Raw genomic sequence first — 18661 nt, forward strand, 5'->3', positions numbered from 1 at the left:
GGGCAGGGGGGCAGGCAGGGCATGGGGCAGGGGGGCAGGCAGGGCATGGGGGGCAGGCAGGGCATGGGGGCAGGGGGGCAGGCAGGGCATGGGGCAGGGGGGCAGGCAGGGCATGGGGCAGGGGGACAGGCAGGGTATGGGGGCAGGGGGAAAAGCAGGGCATGGGGCAGGGGGACAGGCAGGGTATGGGGGCAGGGGGAAAAGCAGGGTATGGGGCAGGGGGGCAGGCAGGGCATGGGGGGCAGGCAGGGCATGGGGCAGGGGGACAGGCAGGGCATGGGGGGCAGGCAGGGTATGGGGCAGGGGTGGCAGGCAGGGCATGGGGCAGGGGGGCAGGCAGGGCATGGGGCAGGGGGGCAGGCAGGGCATGTGGCAGGGGAACAGGCAGGGCATGGGGCAGGGGGGCAGGCAGGGCATGGGGCAGGGGGGCAGGCAGGGCATGGGGCAGGGGAGCAGGCAGGGCATGGGGCAGGGGGGCAGGCAGGGCATGGGGCAGGGGGGCAGGCAGGGCATGGGGCAGGGGGGCAGGCAGGGCATGGGGCAGGGGAGCAGGCAGGGCATGGGGCAGGGGAGCAGGCAGGGCATGGGGCAGGGGGGCAGGCAGGGCATGGGGCAGGGGGGCAGGCAGGGCATGGGGCAGGGGGGCAGGCAGGGCATGGGGCAGGGGGGCAGGCAGGGTATGGGGCAGGGGGGCAGGCAGGGCATGGGGGGCAGGCAGGGCATGGGGGGCAGGGGAGGGAGGAAGGGAAGGAGAGGGGAGTGAAAGGCAGCTGTGTGACTGTTCATTAACCACCTGGATTAGCCATTTCTGCCCAGAGGGGTGAGGAAAGAGTAAGATGCTGACGGGGGGAGGGCTGCAGGGGGCACTCATGCCAGGCTATGCCCATGGGCAAAGGAGCATGCACCTGTGCTGAGGGGAGCGGCGGAGTGCTTTTAAATCCAGCCTCCCGGGCCTTCCAGACCCTCCCTTGCGGCCACGGCCAGCCCTGGGGAGATGAGACATGGGAGCAAGGAGAACCCCACGGAGGAGCGAGGTGCCCAGTCCCAGCCCCAGCGGGTGGCAGGGAAAGAAGCAGAGAGGGAAACAGGCCGGCTGTTCCCGTGGCCCTGGCCCCCACGCAGCCTGGGATGGGCAGGCAGGCGGGGGAGAGCATGCTGGAGGCTAAGCACTCCTAGTCCGCCCTTCCTCCGTGGCCGTGGCCTCCCCATTCACCTCGGCGGTCATGGGTCTCCGGCTGCCAACGACAACAGCAACTTCCCCAGCAAACAAAACTCCCAAGAGCTCTCTCTCCCGGAGCGTGGACAGCCAACCGCGCCCGACACCCCTGCAGAAACCTCAGACACATCGAGGGGGGACTGACAGGTTGGTCTGAGGGGCTCGCCTGGCCCGCACACGTGTGGCCGGGAGGGCAGACCCCCTCCGCCCCTCCTGCATGCCTGCTGAGTGGTCCTAACGGCATCTGAAGGACAGCCCAGCAGCACACACACCCCACACTCACCTTTCCAGCAGAGGAGCCCCGGGGGGGGGTCTGGGCTCACAGGACAGGGCGGTGGGCGGTGATGGGGCAGCAGCTGTGGCTGGCAAGAAGCTGGTTGCCGAGGAGGGCGTGAGTGAGCCTTGTGTCTAGGTGGGGAGCAGGCACGGGGAGCAGAGCTGGCCCCAGGGCCACCGCTGGGAGCAACTGAGCAGGGGTGCTGCTCGCCCAGCTCCCTCCTCTGGGCGGCAGGCGGGCAAGCACGCACCGCCTCCTTCCCGGAGCCGGCCAGCAGCCAGTCCGCTCAGCGTCCGCGCCGCCTCCTTTAACCCCTGCAGCGCCCACGCCCAGCCCTGGCCAGGCTGGCAGGGCAGGGCACAGACCCCTAGGGAGGGCATGCCAAGAAATGTGGCCTGTCTGTCCATCAGCCACTGGCCCAGCGGCCTCCCTGGAGAGCCACAGGGAGGGGCCAAAGGGCTCGCAGCACAGAGGTGGAGAAAGGGGGCAGGACCCCATGGAAGAGACACAGCTGCACTGAAATGGTCAAAGGGCTGCTGGGTGGGGACGGATGTTGGGCGAGATGATGATGATGATGATGATGATGATGATAAACAGCAACTCTCAACTTTTGTAGAGCACTCATATTCTGTGACTGGTGACCCAGAATCTCACTTCTAAATCTGGTTTGTTTGTTTTTCCTTATGAACAACTGTGACTGTACACACAGGAGTGATCGGAACGGAACTTTAGGTAATAAAAGGCATGCTTCAACTTTGAACTGCACCAAAAAATAAGATGAGTTGATGGATGGAGAGAAAAACAGAAATGGGAGAAAGCAAATGTGCCAAAGTGTTCATTATAGAATCCAGAGCATTTCCCATAAATCCTTTCAGCTTTTCTATACGTACAAATGGTTTCGTAATTGAAAAGGCCGGGGGAAATGAGAGTTGGAAAGTTTGGAATACTGTACCATATAAATGATAAAAAGTGAAGGGGCAGATAAGATCATTTTGAGAGAAAGAGAAAACTCATTTGCTACCCATCTATCATATGCCAGACTCTTAAAACAGTTTCTCTCTCACTGAATCTTGGAGTCACCCTGTTATTTTAGGTGGAGAAAGTGACCTTAGAGCGTCAGGTGGTTTGTCAGAGACAACTCAGGACGGTACAGAGCGGGCGATCGCACTTGACTCCCAGCCCCAGGTCTTTGCCACCCAGCCCTTCAGAGGCGGAAGGTCCTTCTTTTCCCCATCGGGGCCATCGTCATGTGAGGTCCTGGGCCAGTGATCTGATCTATGGGCCTCAGTTTCCCCTGTTGGATGATGAGATTGGAGCCAAAAGTACTCAAGATCCTTTCCAGTTCTAACACTCACCAATTTTATTAATTCAACCAAACTGTTCCCCAGGCTTCAATTTTCCAAAGAATAAAGAGACAGCAGAGGCCCTAAAGGGACAGACATCAGGGGGCATCTGGGATTAGCATCACGAGGGAGGTGGTCAGCACTCTATTTATTTTTTTTTTAATTTTTTATTATTTATTTATTTATTTTATTTTTTATTTTTTTTTCTGAAGCTGGAAACGGGGAGAGACAGTCAGACAGACTCCCGCATGCGCCCGACCGGGATCCACCTGGCACGCCCACCAGGGGCGACGCTCTGCCCACCAGGGGGCGATGCTCTGCCCCTCTGGGGCGTCGCTCTGCGGCGACCAGAGCCACTCTAGCACCTGGGGCAGAGGCCAAGGAGCCATCCCCAGCGCCCGGGCCATCTTTGCTCCAATGGAGCCTTGGCTGCGGGAGGGGAAGAGAGAGACAGAGAGGAAGGAGGGGGGGTGGAGAAGCAAATGGGCGCTTCTCCTATGTGCCCTGGCCGGGAATCGAACCCGGGTCCCCCACACACCAGGCCGACACTCTACCGCTGAGCCAACTGGCCAGGGCCTGGTCAGCACTTTAGAGAGCCGCTCCCCAACCCCGTCAGTGACAGTGATACCCTTGAGGACAGCAGGAGAAGGGCAACTTCCTGGAACCTTCTGTGGGGACGATGGAGATAGAAGTATCATTGCATCCATCTCCACCTCCAGAGCATGACCTCAGCCCGTCCCAGCTGGGAAGGGTCTGCGTTCCCTGGGTCCCAAATTCCATCACCTCAGAACCTGCCCGCCCTGATAGCAGCCTCCATGTGTGGGCGGGTGGGTAAGGTCACCGATGGAAGGGATGAGTCCCCACAGAATGTGCCTCCGAGACCAGAGGACTAAGCAGGGAGACCTGGCCCAGCCTCCCTGGTCCCCTGTCCAGCCTTCTCTGGCCCCTATCCTGGGGCAAGGTGACTCCTAATAGCCTTACCCCGTCTAACCCCATGCCCCCTCCAGACCCAGGCCTGCTCTTGGGCTTGGACCAGCCCTAGGCAGGGGAAGGAAGTGAGGACACCATGTCAGCAATCTAGGCTTCTCTCTAGGCGGGTGGAGAGTCTGTTGTGAAAATGAAAGTGGCCCCCATTGGGTCACAGCACAGCAGAAGTGTGTGGCCCCCATCTCTGCTTTCCAACCACACCTACTGTCATCCTGATTGACATCAAATGGTCCCTGCCCCGCCACCACCACCCACTCGGTCCCAGCTCTACAGCAGGACGGATAGACCCTCTGTGGTGGCACTGCCTCTTGAGCCCACTCAGTACACGGTTCCCTCTTCTCCTGAGCGTGTTCAGGACTCAGCCACACCCTTTATGGATCCTTTTCCGACCTCACCATGTGGTAGGCAACGTCCCTCCTGAACACCCAAAGCTCTCGTTCACATACTAATGCCAAGACACGCACTTGTTCGGTGCACTTTCGTATCTCCCATTAGTTGAGCAAAGATTTACTCATCTTCTCCTTCCCCTTTTCTACTTTGTCCAGTGCCTAGCACAAGGTGGACTCATAACAGACTTTCAATAAAGGTAGAATGGATAAGTGAATGATGAAGAGATGGATGGATGGGTGATTGGTTAAAAAGTGAATAAAGGGGTATTTTTAACGCTTAATTCTGCACAAGGCTGTACCAAATCATTGTTGGCAGACTTATCTTCGAAGCTATATAATCACAGGCAGAAAAACTGACCATGCTAAGACACGGGAACCATCAGATAGACACACGATGTCCCAGGTGCAACCCCACCCACCCCAGGTCTGTGGCAGGTCCAGGGGACTCTGAGAGACACCCTTCTCCAGCTGTTCTCAAGCAGGCTTTGGTGGTGAAACGCTCCACCATCACCACCCCCGTCCCAACGTCACCCCCTCTTTCCCAGCACCTGGGCACAGAACCATGAATTCAGCAAGTCTCTAGAAACCACACAGACAGGAAGCCAAGGAGCTAGAGGATTTCAAAGAAAAGGAGCAGCCTTCCCCGTTATTTCCAAGGGCTGTCCCCCCACCAACCATCCAGCCCGGCTCTTCCCAGTGTCTGTCTGTCCATCACTTACACAAACACACACAGAGTGAGAACTGCTTTGTGCAGAAGCCTGCTCAGCCCCTTTCTCTCCCCTCCCCACTCCTCCTCTTCCCAGCCAATGAAGACTCAGAATTCCCAGGGTTTCCCATCTCCCATCCCCCCCCAGTCCCCTCCCACCTCCCGGAGTCAATCCAGACCCTTTTTCCCCTCCTCCCTCCTCCGCCCCTCCCCCCATCCCCATGTGCAGCACTGCACATCTGGTTCCAGTTGTGGTTGGTCCTTTCAGGGGTAGGCCTGGGGGTTTCTCATAAAACTGAATAACACCAGTGTTGGAGCCCAGCGGAGCCGGGGGATGGGAAGGCAGGAGGCCTATGGGGGCAGCAGGAGAGAGGACTGAGCGAGGAGGCACAGGGACGCACAGAACCCAGACGGGAGCTGGGCAGTGCCTGGCATCGAGTGAGTGGTCAATGGCTGCTTGTTAACGGGCGACAAGCTGGAGAAACAGAGGGCAGGACCACCAGGATGAGAGAGAGTGGGACAAAGAGAGGGTCAGAAACAGAGACCCAGAAGGAGGAAAGAGACAGAACTGGGGGTGGTGGTGGCCGTGGAGCCACAGAGAGGCCATTGAGAAAAGCAGGGAAAATGAATTGTGTGTGTTGGGGCCAGGTGCTGAGTTAGGCACTTACTTTGGGGAAGGAGGGGACACAACAGAAAGGAAGACAGAGGGACACAGAGAGACTGAGAAGAAAGCACAAAGATAAAGTCACGAGAAAGATGGTCCAGCAGTGCTGAATCCAGACTTCCCTGGGCTCCCCAGCCCGCAGCGGTAGGGGGGAAGGGTCGACTCAGCTCCTCTCCTTTCTTCCTTCGTTTTGTGTCATCGGTATTTAAGTGCCTACCCCACACCAAACCTTTCCCGTGTGCTTTTCCGCGCAGGCCTCCATTGAAACCGGGGGAGTGGCTATGGTTCTTCTCCCAGTCTTAGAGGTCGGCTCCGAGCAGTTAAGTGATTTATCCCAAATTACAGAGCAGCCGATGAAAGAGACAGAATTTGAATCCACATCTTCCAACTCAAGGCTGTGTCACCACAAGTCACAGCTGGGACTTCAGGATCCCAAGGCTCCCTCTGGAGGGTATCCTGCCATGCGACCTACACTCTCAAGGGGACAAACTTCCAGGTTCTTACACAACTAAGGGGAAACTCCACTGAGCTGGGCTAAAAGTTGACCAAAAGCACCCATCTTCCTAGGGTGGGGGGGTGGCCTCCTAGGGAGTTGCGGGACCTACCCACTCCAGCGCCTCCGGCCCCTCCTCTCTTCTCCCCTCTCCACCACAAAGAAGGCAGGGCCACATGCCCAGGTCTCCAGGGGAGAGGACCTGGGTCTCAGAATCGTGCTGAACCCAACACACAGATAGCTGGGACCTGGGGGGGGGGGGTCACCCGTGGCATTTGATCAATGTCTGTGCATTTCAGTTGCACTCGCCCCTTCTGACCACCACAACCCGCACACCTCCACAGCCAGACAGCCAGAGATGAGTTCGGGCTGTCCCCCAGGGATGCTTTCCTCTCAGGGTCCCACCCTGGGACCCGTCGCCTTGCTAGGGTTCCCCCATAGTGGACTCCAGAAGCCACACCCCACCCCAGTGCCCCAAAGAGCCCTTCTCCCCCGCCTTCCTTCCTGAGGCTGGGCTCCACAGCCCAGGTCACTGGTCACTTCACCTTCTGCCTGTCATCCTTAACACTCAGGTTGGACTAAGGCGAGATCAGGGTCACCCTCTTCACCACCAGTTTCCCCTATGTGCATCTCATTATCTCCCCAAGTGCAGAAATGGGCACAGCTTCAGGCCCTTTGTTACCCACTCCCCCAGGGAGGGAGGAGCGCCAGGCCTTCCACAGCCCGGCTTCCTAGTCTCAGGTGTGCACCGGAGGCAGAGGGCAGAGGGCAGAGGGTAGAGGACAGGAGAGCACGGTGAAAACAGCCCGTCAACAGCTCATCCCTAAGACACCTGCTGGCAGCCCCTCCCTCCCCTGAGCCTGCCTCAGTTTCCAGGCAATGATCACTGGCTTCAGCCTGGATCTTTTCAGAGAGACCAACCCCCCCCCCCCCCGCCACAGAGCCGCAGCCACTACCCTAACCCCAACACTATCCGGTTCCTGGGCTGGACAGTCAGGGAACCCCTCAGACCTCGACTATCCGGATTTCAAGAAGGTGTTGGCAGAATCCATGGCGAAATGCTTGAAGACAAGATAGAAAGCCAAGTGGATTCCTAGGGGTGTTGATTAATAGATCAATGTCAACTTCCTGACTTGCCAAAGGGCTCTGTCCTCTGCCCTGGCTTGTCCAACATACTTATCGGTAACTTAGGTGAAGACTAGAGGCTTACCAAGTACACAAGGAAAAGAAAAACAGAAAGAAGAGCTAGGATGCCGAAATGAATTGAAATAGAAAACTGACTTTGTAAACAGGCTAAAATTAGCAAGGGAACATTTCTCTTGGGATAAAGTCCTGAACTAAGGTTCAAAAGTCATTTTTAAAAAACAGAATGAATAATAGTTCATGTAGGGAAAAGCTCTAAGATTTAGTGAAAACAGAAATTTAGTTCATCTTCAGTAGGATATGGCTGCTCCCAAAAGGCAAACGCACTTTGAGTTACATTAATAAAGGTATAGAACCCAGACCAAAGGAGGTGAGAGTTCCACTTTATTCCATGCTGTTCAGATGTCATCACAATGTGTTATCTTCCATACTTTATAATCCAAAGATCATCCAGAGGAGGAGGGCAGTAAACACTCAATAAATATTTGTGGAATAAAAGTACAAGAAAAGTTAAAGAAACTGGGTCCAATTTTTATTTCAGATGATAAAGAAAGGATACAACAGACATCGTTATATACTTGATAAACTGGGAACGTGAACCAGAGCCAACGCCACTGCTGCATACCCCTCCCCTGTCTCTCCCTTCCTTTACGAACTCCTTGAAGCCTGGGACCATTTCCCATTTATCTCTGAGTGTCTGAGAAGCAGAAACAGCCAGAAGCTGAGCAACTGCTAAGGACCAGACAGCAACCCGACAAGGCCAGGCCTGTGGCGCTGAGCAGTGGGGAGCGTGCTGGCCCCAGCATGAGAGCTGACCTTTAGCTACGCCCGCTGCCAGGCTGAAGAAGCAGGCGAGGGGCTGGGCTAGTGGCTGAACTTTGGGTCACGCATGCTGTCCCAGGCTGGCTTGTGTACTGGCCAACTGGCCTCCCCCCACCGAAAAAAACACCCCCCTTGATACTGTACAGTGCCCTGTGGGAACCAGCCTCAGCCAGCACCCTCGCCTAAAGTCCGCAGCTGCCCACTGGCCCAGGTCCCTCCAAGCCCTGGGTTCCTCTCCCTCCTCTCACCACCTGCCCGGCCCTCTCTCACCTCCTCCTGCTGGTATATCTACGCCCCTTTCCTTCAGCCCCTCAGCCTACCCTTCATCTCACCATTCCTTCTCCTTAGCATCTGACCTCATTTCTCTTGCGCTCCTCTTATGACCGTTCCTCTTTGCCTGTGCTCTGTGGCAACAGGCTGCTAAAATTTCACCCCTCACCCTCTCCTCGTACATTTTTTTTTTTAATTCTATAGCACTTTCAGGGTCAGAGAAAGCTAGAGACTTCCCTCCTGAGGACTTAGGCTCCACCCCCACAGATAATAATAATAATAATAATAATAATAATAATAATCACTTTGCTCTACCTTTAAATGAGGTGCTATGAGAATCAGAGAAATCTATCCCATCCAATGGAAGCCCAGGAGTGGAGGGAAGAGAGGCCAGGTTTTGGAACTGCCTACCACGTCTGAAACCTGTCCACCCAATTCACCGGCTGTGTGACCATAGGGAAGTCACTTAACCACTCTGAGCACTGAGTGCAGAGTCTGGCACAGACCAGCCCACCATGCTCTTTACATGCTCCCTGCATCCAACTCTTTCAAAGAAGCTCTCACCACCCACCCCAACTCCAGAGTCATGACTCATCTCTCCTTCCTGTATCTCTCTTTGGCCCTATTTAGTGCTTTCCATGTGCCAGGCACTGTTCTTAGAGCTTCGTGGATATCAACTCTCTTTAATCCTCTTAACAACCCTATGGGTAGTGACCATTCGTAATCCCATTTTATAGATGAGAAAACTGAAGTTCAGAGAATCAGCTGATTGTCACTACTTTTCTAACGGGAGCAGCAGCATCAAGCCGCCAGGGACCTCAGGGCCTAGCTAGTGGACATCCTATGCAATGCACGGCTCTCCCTGGACCGGACAGATGCTCAGCCAGCGCTGCGCACACCCTCCCGGCCCCCCGAGTTCCCTCCCACACGCGCCGCTCCCAGCCTGAGTGGGAGCCTGCTTCCTGTGGCTCGTGGGTCTGCTTCAGAGAGCAAAGCCCTGGAAAGCTGCGTTCAAATCTCTCTCTCTCTCTGTCTCTCTGTCTCCATGCTCACAATCTCTCTGAGCAGTCACTGCACAGGCTGGACAGTCCCAGCTCCTTCACAGTTTCTAGACCTTCCCACATTCCAGGTGCTCAGCTGTTTATCGCTGGTTCTGATCCTTTTCCACTCGGCCCTCACCGTTCATTCGTTCCCCCATCCGCTCAACCACACAGTTTGTGCGCGTGCAGTGCGAGAGGCCCTGTGCTGGGACCGCAGGTGGAACGTGAGCAAGGCCAGACGGGGCGCCTGCCCTCAAGGAACAGTTGGCAGGAGGAGGACAGACACAAGTAAACAAAAACACAAACACAGGGAGGCTCGCTGAGTGGTATGAAGGGGAGGAAACCAGTGCCAGAGGGAGGGAGCACTTAGCTCCTCGCAGCTAATGAGCACTTACGTGCCAGGCCCTGTTACAAAGCCTGGACATGCATTTGCTCCTCACCGCAGCCCTGGGAACAGCTATTATTCTAACGCTGCTTTCATGCACTGAGGAAGCTCCGACATGAGAGGTGAAGCCACTTGTCCAAAGTCAAAAGACAGCAAAGAAGCATTGGGGATGGGACTGAATCCCAGTCTGTTCTTTTAACCACTGTGCCGTCTTGGCTCTAAGAGGTTCAGAGAGAGTTCCTTAAGACTCAGTTCCCAAACTAACGACGCACATACAAATGGCGGCAGCAGCCTGACCCTGTGGAGAGCAGTGGCCCACCCTGGCAGAACCCGGATCCCACACCACACTTACACCTCTGCACCCGAGTTGTGGCAGCTTCACCAAGATGGCAGTCAGCCCCAGCTCCAGAACCCCCCACTTGCTCTCTGACGTCACCTTCGGACCTTAGGCCTTTACCCTGGTTGGCTTCAAAGTGGCTGGAGGGACAGTCAAAAGATGTGAACGGGGCCAGCGGCCAGTCCCTGCCAGCAGGGCTTGCTTGAGACTCCTTGATGGGACCAGGGAGGGGGGCAAGAAGGACTGCAAACTCTGGGGAACAATCACCCCAGGACCTACTTAGACCACCCAACTGGGGCTCACAAAATGTTGACAAGAACTTAGAGCTGACCAGCCCAATCCTCTTCTTGTAGTGAGTTGGAAACTGAGGACTCTAGAGGACAAATGGGGAGTCCCAATGTCACCATAGGGAAGAACTCAGTGGAGTCCACTTTAGAAGCAGGTGTCCAGCTGCCAAGCCCGTACTCCGGCCCCTGCATCACACTAGCCCCCAGGAGAGCCAGCGCTGCCTCGCCCATGCAGGGAGGGAAGCAGGTGCCTAGCCACGTACCCACAAGGAAAGAAGCAGCAGTTCTGGGTGGTGAGGGACCCTCAGGGCTCAGGTAAAGGATGCTTGGGCTCCGGGTGCAGCCCAGGCGTGCTCTTGGAAAGATGACCAGACCAGAGACTGGGGTGGGAAAGATGAGCAGGGTGAGGGGCCACAGCTGGAGCCCCTTCCTCTGGGTGCTCGTCCCCAGGGACCCCGCGGTGACTGCTGTCCGAGGAACACTGTGTTCAGGCGGTGAGTCTTGGCTCAAGCGCCCTACTCTGGCAGAGCTCCAGCTGCCTGTTTAATAATGTACAGCCAGTCGGCCATTAACAGCAGGTTCCAACAACAACAACAACAAAAGTGTGGTGGTTTTGGTTGTTGTTGGGTTTTTGGTTTTTTTTCCTTCTTCTTCTTCCGGGTAGTTGGTGGTGGTTATGAAAAACAACTCTTGTCTGGCTGGCATCCAGGGCAGGCACAGCTTGCCCAGGAGAAGAGAAATCCTGCCAGATCCCACCTGCCTCTGCCCACCCCCACCCCATCGTGCCCAGGCGCCAAAGTGCCCGCTGCCTCCTCCATAGTCCCAGCGATGCCCGGGGCCTGCTACTCCAGGAGGGCAGTCCTGGCAGCTGGAAGTCCCAGGGAGGCTTACAAGGATGTGGGATGTGCCTGCAGGGGCAGAGGGAGGGCAGGTGGGGCCCAGCTCTAAACGGGCCCGACGCTTCCTAGGAACCCCACTTCTGTCTGGCCAGAGTCGGGAGTGGAAGGTGGAGCTAGGGTCGCCCAAGCAGGTGCGAGCACCGAGGTCCAGAATCAAATGGTCAGCTCTCTTGGGCAGAACTGGACAAAGAAGCAAGAATCCCCAGGCAGTGGGCCTGGGGGAGAAAGCCCACCCGATTCTGCTACCTCTCCAGCCTGGCACGGCACTGCCAGGAATGGGAACAAGCAATGCAGCATGGTGGTGAGGGCTGCCAGGGGCCTGGGTCCTCACGGCTTCACCTGGCTCCCTGGTGACCCTGGGCCTGTCTGTGCCCTCACCGGGCTTCCAACGTACCACCATGAGCAGAACCAGCCGGAGCTCCCGGGCAGAGAGGAACTGCCGAGGCAGATGCAAGGCAGACAGAGGGGTCCAGAATCATGCTGACGACAGTGCTGACGGTGATGTTATCATTCATCCAGTTCTCAGGGTGTCGCAGGCACGGGACCCCCCCCCCCATGACTCTGCTAGGCACGATGATTATCACCCTTATACAGAGGAGGGGACTGAGGCTCCTAGAGGTTCAATCACTTGTCCAAGGTCACAAGACTAGTGAATGAGAGCAATAGGACTCAGACACAGGCCAGCTAACCTCAGGACTTTTACCTTGCTGCTTCGGTCAAGGGGAGAGGGCTACACCCCACGGGCCGAGAGCCCCAGCAGCTGCACATCTGTGTGCTGTCCCCTCCTCCTCCACTCAGCCTCCCAGCCTCTGAGCATGCCCGGGGGGGGGGCCCATCAGTCTCCTCTCGGTCCTTCACTTGCCTCCCACTCCCTAGGCCTCCTCAGGGCCCCCTGCTTCCCCCAGGCAGGGGCACACACACACACAGACACACAACCATGCACGCTCCTACTTGCTCATACACAGTTAGGCATGCATGTATGCACAGGTACCCACACACTACACACAAGCACATGCACCTACACTCAGATGCACACCCACACGTGCACACATACACACTAGCTCACAAGGATAGAAAAGCCTGTGCAGATACACACGCACGGTCTGCACACATCCTCCCATATTTAAAGGCCCCTAACGATCCACACTGTCACACACACACTTGTGCCCACACACACATTTACACAGGGACCCATGCACACTCACACAAGCACACTCCCATGCATGCACACTCACACAGGCACACACGTGAACTCCAGCCACGAGAGATTTCGCACAGACACTCGCGGGTGGTCTGGGCAGGCAAAGCTGGACAGGTGTCGGCCCTGCTCCCCGGGTGGTTATTCCAACGGCTCGAGGCTGCCGGCTAATAATACCACAGTGCATTCCTGGCCGAGATAAGCGGCCCCAAGCATCCTCGGCACGTTTCGGCCTCCGTGTCTCACCTCTGTGGATTCCACCCACCCGCCGCGCCGCGCCGTCCAGGAGAGCCCCAGACGCCGGCGCAGGAGGAGCCCCAGACGCCCTGGCCAGGGGCCCGCCACGCTCCCCTCCATCCTGAGGCTCCCTCCCCAGAGACCCCAAGCCTGCTGTGGGCCTCAGTTTCCCCTCAGAAGCATCCACACAGGAAAGAGAGAAGGTGTGCATTCATGCTGAGAAGTGGGCCAAAGTACAAGCTGTCCCTCCTGCATTCCAGGCCCTGCAGGCTGGGCAAACACACGCCCCGCGCAGCCTCGGGGACTAAACACACATGGCCCAGACGCAACCTGTGGGTGCGGGCAACTGACACAGCCCCTCCTGCTAAGGGGGTGTTGGGGCAGCTCATCTCACCAGTTGCTCCACAACCCAATGACGTCACTGCTAGGGTTGGGGGCTCCGGATGGAGGCTGGGACTCGGGAAACAAGGCAGGGCCCTGAGGAGGACGGGAGCGGACAGAGTCCTGGGAGGGCGCGGGAGAAGGGCAGGGGCAGCACAGAAGGAAAAGTCAGGCAGAAAAGAAAAAGCAGAGGTGGAAAGACACGGCAGTGGGCCCCGAGACGCTGGAAGGCAAGGGCAGCGGGGAGCAGAGGTGCGGCTGTCCGCAGAGGCGGGCAGCTGGGACGTCCTGTTGGACCTTGGTGATCCGGGGCAGCCCCCACTTCAGTCTCTTTCTCACCCCGGAGCCCACGGTTCTAAAGTCTGTGTGCATGCGCGCACACACTCAAGCACACACATGCCTGCACATGCACACACACACACAAACACACACCTAGCTTTCGAGTGTCCCTCTCGGCAGCTTAGTCAATGAGGTCAAGAGCTGTGGTGCGCATTGCTCACTGCAGAACAACGAGGCAACGAGAAAGGCTGTGGCTTTCCCCAGACGTGCCCGGGACCTCGGGGAGAGAGCTGGGAAGAGGACCCCAGTATTCGCTTCCCTCCGGCCGCCCGGGAGGCAACCCCAGACGTGCCCGGGACCTCGGGGAGAGAGCTGGGAAGAGGACCCCAGTATTCGCTTCCCTCCGGCCGCCCGGGAGGCAACCCCAGACGTGCCCGGGACCTCGGGGAGAGAGCTGGGAAGAGGACCCCAGTATTCGCTTCCCTTCGGCCGCCCGGGAGGCAACCCCAGAAGCCCGCACAGCTGAGGCAGGAGGTCCCGAAAAGAAGCAAGGGGCGGAGAGAAGGGCACAGGCCCCAGGAACTCGGGGGGCACAGCTTTCCCAGCCCCAGGGAGATGCGATCAGGGAGGGGTAGAAAGGCAGCCCGCGCCTGAATCCGGCAGACCAGGCTCAGAAAGGCACGACCTTGGCCCGCAATGAAAGCAGAGGGGGCCGGGGCGCTGAGGGCGGGGCCGCGGTGGCCAGTGCAGCTGAAAGAGGGGTTGTGTTCCCACAGAGCCTGGCCGCCCCCAGCCAGCACCCCATGAGGCAGCCGTGCTCTCCAGGGCCCTGTGACCCCACAGCCAGCCCCGCCGGCACTGCCCACTGGCCCCTGCTCCGAGCGAGCCAGGCAGCCTTACATGGACATCTGAGGGACCCGGTATTTATCAGAGGAGGCCTCAGGGGAGACAGGCACAGGGCTGCCTCCTCCTCTCCCAACTTTACCCCGAAGTCCGACTCTCCCCAGTCTCTCCTTCCAGAGCCCCCTTCCTTCCTGGGGACAAGGCAACGGGAAGGGCAGGCCAAGGCCCGAGAGGGGAAGCTGGCATGAGAGGGCTGTTGGTTCTGGATTTCAGAGCTGGCTGGACAGAGACCCCAGCTGGGAGCCTGGAGTGAAACCCGTGCTGCAGGCCAAGACAGGAGGGGAGCGGCAGACAGGCACTAAGGAAAACGCGACCCATGTCCTCAGCTGATCGGTGAAAAGACCGAGGCAATGACCTATGTATCAATAGTTACACGGTTATTGCAGAAAGAGACAGGCTAAAGCATAGTTTCCAAGTTCTTCTGCTTGATTCAAACCAACCAGCTGAAGCAAGACATTCTGTGAGATAATCAGGGAAAATTGAACACCGACTAGGTATTAGCTGCTCTTAAGAAATTATTATTACTTATGTCGACTGTGATAATGGTATTATGATAATGTTAAAGTTAAACGTCCTTATCTATTAATGATACATACTGAAGTATTTACAGTCAAATGATATAATGTCTGGAAGTGGCTTTAAAAACACTCCAGAAAAAAGGGGGGGTTATGGGGGGGCAGCTGAATGAAAAACAGCAAAAAGTTTTGAAGGAGGGGGTGGGTACAAAGGAGTTCCGTATACTATTCTTGCTACTTCTGTATGGTTTAAATCTCCCATAATAAAGAACTGACCAAAAAAAAAAAAAAAGAGGAGGAGGAGGAGGCAGGTCTGTCTTATCCATGTTTCCTAAAGTGTGGTACACAAGATGATTTTATTGGAAACATGCCTCAACAAATTTTATTTTATTATTTTTGTATTTAGGAAGGAATTAAGACTATATAATTGTAGATTAAGCTCATAAATTCAATCATTAGAATGAGTAAAAGGTTAAAAAAGCAAGCCATTCTTTTTTTAAAAAAAAAATGAAGTAATAGCGTAGGATGGTGATGACGGATAGGGTAGAACGAGAAAGAGGACGCGCCCGCCGGCCGCTGGGAAACCAGTGAGCTCACCCAGCTCGCCCTGCGTGGACGCTGACACACAGCCCCGCACGGGCAGCTTCCGTCCTCTGCCCAAACTCTCGTCGCATCCTGCACACGCAGGTGTGCGGCCGCCCGGAGACAGCAGCCACTGGGAACGGACGGACAGGGTGTCACGGGCGGGCGGATGGCCGGCACAGAGAGTGAGGAGGGTGAGGTGTAACGGCTAGTGTTGCCATCAAAGTCTCTGTGCTTCCATTACCTCCAATCCTCCCACAGCCCTCTATGGAAGACATACATCATCGTGCCCATTTTACAGATGGGCAAACTGACTCAGAGAGGGTACGTGACTTCTCCAGGCTCCGAGGCCAGCGGGTGGCAGAGCCCCAGTTTGAACCCACATCTCTCTGACACCCAACCCTGCTAGCTGAATTTCGAAGGCAGGCAGGTATCCAGCAGAGCAGAAGCACAAGGCAATGGGAGAGGTGGAGAGTAGGACAAGAATGTACAGGAGTGAGGAGGGAGGAGGGAGGAGGGAGAGGGAAAAGAAGATGGGGAGGGCCTCGGTGGCACCATAGGTTTGGGGGGGCTGAACAGCTGTTACACAGAAGTGGTAAAAAGGGGAAGCTGCAGCAAGCTGAATGGAGGTCAGACTGCTAGGGCACCGGGAGGTAGAAATGGAAGGCTGTGGGCCTTGGTCAGCATCTCAAAACATCACACTTCTGAGCTCTGAGCCAGAAGTATCCCAACTCAGTATGGGAATGTAGTTATTCCATGCCTCCCGGAGTTCTAGTTGGTAGTCAAATATGTTTGATTAACAAAAATGGGGATACGAGTATAATTTCTCAAAACATAGGTTCATGGGGGAAATATTAATAAAAGAATCCTTTCGTTGTCCGTCAGAGCCTGAGACAGGCCTGAAGACAAAGGGGTTAGGGTAGTGCCCTGGAGAGCAGCCTGGGTTTATGTATACGTATATGTATGTGTATGTATGTATATATATATATATTTTTTTTTTTTTAAGGGACAGAGAGTGTCAGAGAGATAGGGACAGACAGACAAGAATGGAGAGAGATGAGAAGCATCAATCATCAGTTTTTCGTTGCGACACCTTAGTTGTTCATTGATTGCTTTTTCATATCTGCCTTGACCACGGGCCTTCAGCAGACCGAGTCAGTAACCCCTTGTTCAAGCCAGAGACCTTGAGTCCAAGCTGGTGAGCTTTGCTCAAACCGGATGAGCCCATGCTCAAGCTGGCGACCTCGGGGTCTTGAACCTGGGTCCTCAGCATCCCAGTCCAACGCTCTATCCACTGCGCCACCACCTGGTCAGGCTTGCCTGGTTTTCTAACTTGACACATTTAGGAATCAGGGAGGAGGGTGTTAATGATAAACCTTCCTCTACAAAGCGCTCAGCCCCCAGGAGAGCCCCATCCATCTTTCCCGGCAGCTGAGATGTCCCAGGGAGGCCCAGCCCTGAAGCCCATCTCTCCTCCCATTCTTGCAGCTGAGGACCAGGTTTATGGGAGCCGAAAGCTGCTGGGGGGAGGGCAGGTGGAGGGAAGAGGGGGGGTATTGGAACTTCAGCAGCACAGGGACTCCCCCCCCCACTCATTAACTGCGTGAGGTTGGCCCAGCAGCTTGACCTCTCTGAGCCTCAGGGGCCCTTCCTCCCCTCCCTGTCCATGTTAAAACTGGAATAATAATAGCAACTTCCTCTCAGGGTTGTTTTAAGAATTCATTGACATGACCCATGTAACATGCTTAGCATGGAACCTGGTACAACTTCTTAATAAATGGCAACCACTATTATTATTATTATTATTAACAACTATCCTCTCTGAGATCCACAGTTGGGTCCTTTGGCATCCAAGGCTCTGATGAGACTGGACGAAGGCAGCGGCAGGTTGGGCAGCCAGGACAAAGGAGGCCGAGAGGGGTGAGTGGCAGCAGCCCAACTTCATCCTCTCCAGGAATGCAGGGCCAGCGGCTGGGGGTGGGGGGCGAGGGGAGATGCCTCGCCGCTGAGGTCAGGCCCTATTCAGAGCTGGCAGAGAGTTTATCATCCTTACGTGTGGGGAGGTGGGGGAGGAGGGAGGAGGGAGGAGGGAGAGCAGCGAGAGGGAGGGGGAGAAGCAGCTGCAGAAAGCGGTGGGAGGGGCCCACTGGGAGACCCCACCAGCCCCCCCTCAACTTGCCCAGTGCATTGGGGGCAGGAAGAGTGTCAGCTTCAGACAAAGGAGACCCCCCCCCCAGCCCCCAGCCAGGAACAGGACATTCACCCCACAGTGTACACTATTTCCAAAGCTCTTCACAGCCACCCAGCAAGCTAGGTATTATTTTCATAATCTCCATCTTACAGACGAGGAAACCGAGGCTGGGGCTGGTCAAGCTCACTGACGAAGGATGCTCACTGACACCAGTCCCGTCTCCTGGGGCTCAGAGGCTGAGCTCAGAGAGGTGGACTGGTGTGGCGTGAGAACAGATGCGGTCTTCAGGGGGCACAGCGGCCTGCGTGGTTTCCCCCCAGGTCAGGGCGAGGCCAGACCGGACTCCCAGATGCCCTTGCAGCTCAGCTCACCGTCCTGCCCCACAGACGCATGCGCCACCAGTGCGGGAAGGCTAGGCCCGCCCCTCGGCACACACACCACTTCCATTCTCCACATCCCAGGCAAGGGCTCCCAGCGGCCCCTTCGGTCCCCGGGGCCTCCTCCCTGGCTCCTCACCACTGGAAGGCTCCTCTCAGGACTAGCCCAACTGCCTCCAGCTGTGGTTTCAAACTGTTTCCTCCTCCACTGTCCTTCAGGAGATGAAGAAAATTTGGTTGGCCTCAGTGACTACACTGGGTACCCACTCCTCTACTGAAGCTGGAACTACTTCGGGCCTCAGTTTCTCCTTATGAAAAGGACAGTCGGCATACAGGGTGGTGGGAAGGTCAAGGCCCTCTCAGCAGGGGCCATCTTCGGAGATATAGCTAGGGTTTTCCTCTCGCACAAAGGTCCCTTAGTCCCTAGTTTCCACATCTTCTTCTGCAGTCCTGGGAAAGCCAGGCCTCTCCCCCTCACCCCCCAGCAGCCTAAAGAACCTCAGGAACCCTGCCCATTAGAGAGCCTTGTCCAGCAGCCGTGACCCCCTTGCAGGGCTGGGGGGGGGGCTCGCCAGGAATGGAGAGTAGTAATGGCGAGTGAGATCTTTCAGCCTGTTGTATGGAATTAAAAGAATAAAATCAGTTGCAGAAGGTCTCCCTGCATCTCCAATTATTCCCCACGTGACCTCAGGATATTTCACACACACACACACACACACACACACACACACACACACACA

General features: G+C 56.3%; 1 protein-coding gene across 10 annotated transcripts in view; it reads right to left on the bottom strand.

The window, feature by feature from the left end:
• TNS1 (tensin 1) overlaps positions 1 to 18661 on the bottom strand; it is a 195904-nt gene that overhangs the window by 144030 nt on the left and 33213 nt on the right. Inside the window, exon 1 of one of the 10 annotated variants that reach the window (XM_066346649.1) lies at positions 1500 to 1530. The exons of the other annotated variants lie outside the window; for them this stretch is intronic. The gene's annotated coding sequence lies outside the window, so the exon portion shown is untranslated. Of the gene's footprint in view, positions 1 to 1499; positions 1531 to 18661 lie in introns of those variants that run through there. 10 annotated transcript variants of the gene reach the window in all.

This window comes from Saccopteryx leptura, chromosome 7 (assembly GCF_036850995.1).
Source record: "Saccopteryx leptura isolate mSacLep1 chromosome 7, mSacLep1_pri_phased_curated, whole genome shotgun sequence".
NCBI classification, from domain to species: domain Eukaryota; kingdom Metazoa; phylum Chordata; class Mammalia; order Chiroptera; family Emballonuridae; genus Saccopteryx; species Saccopteryx leptura.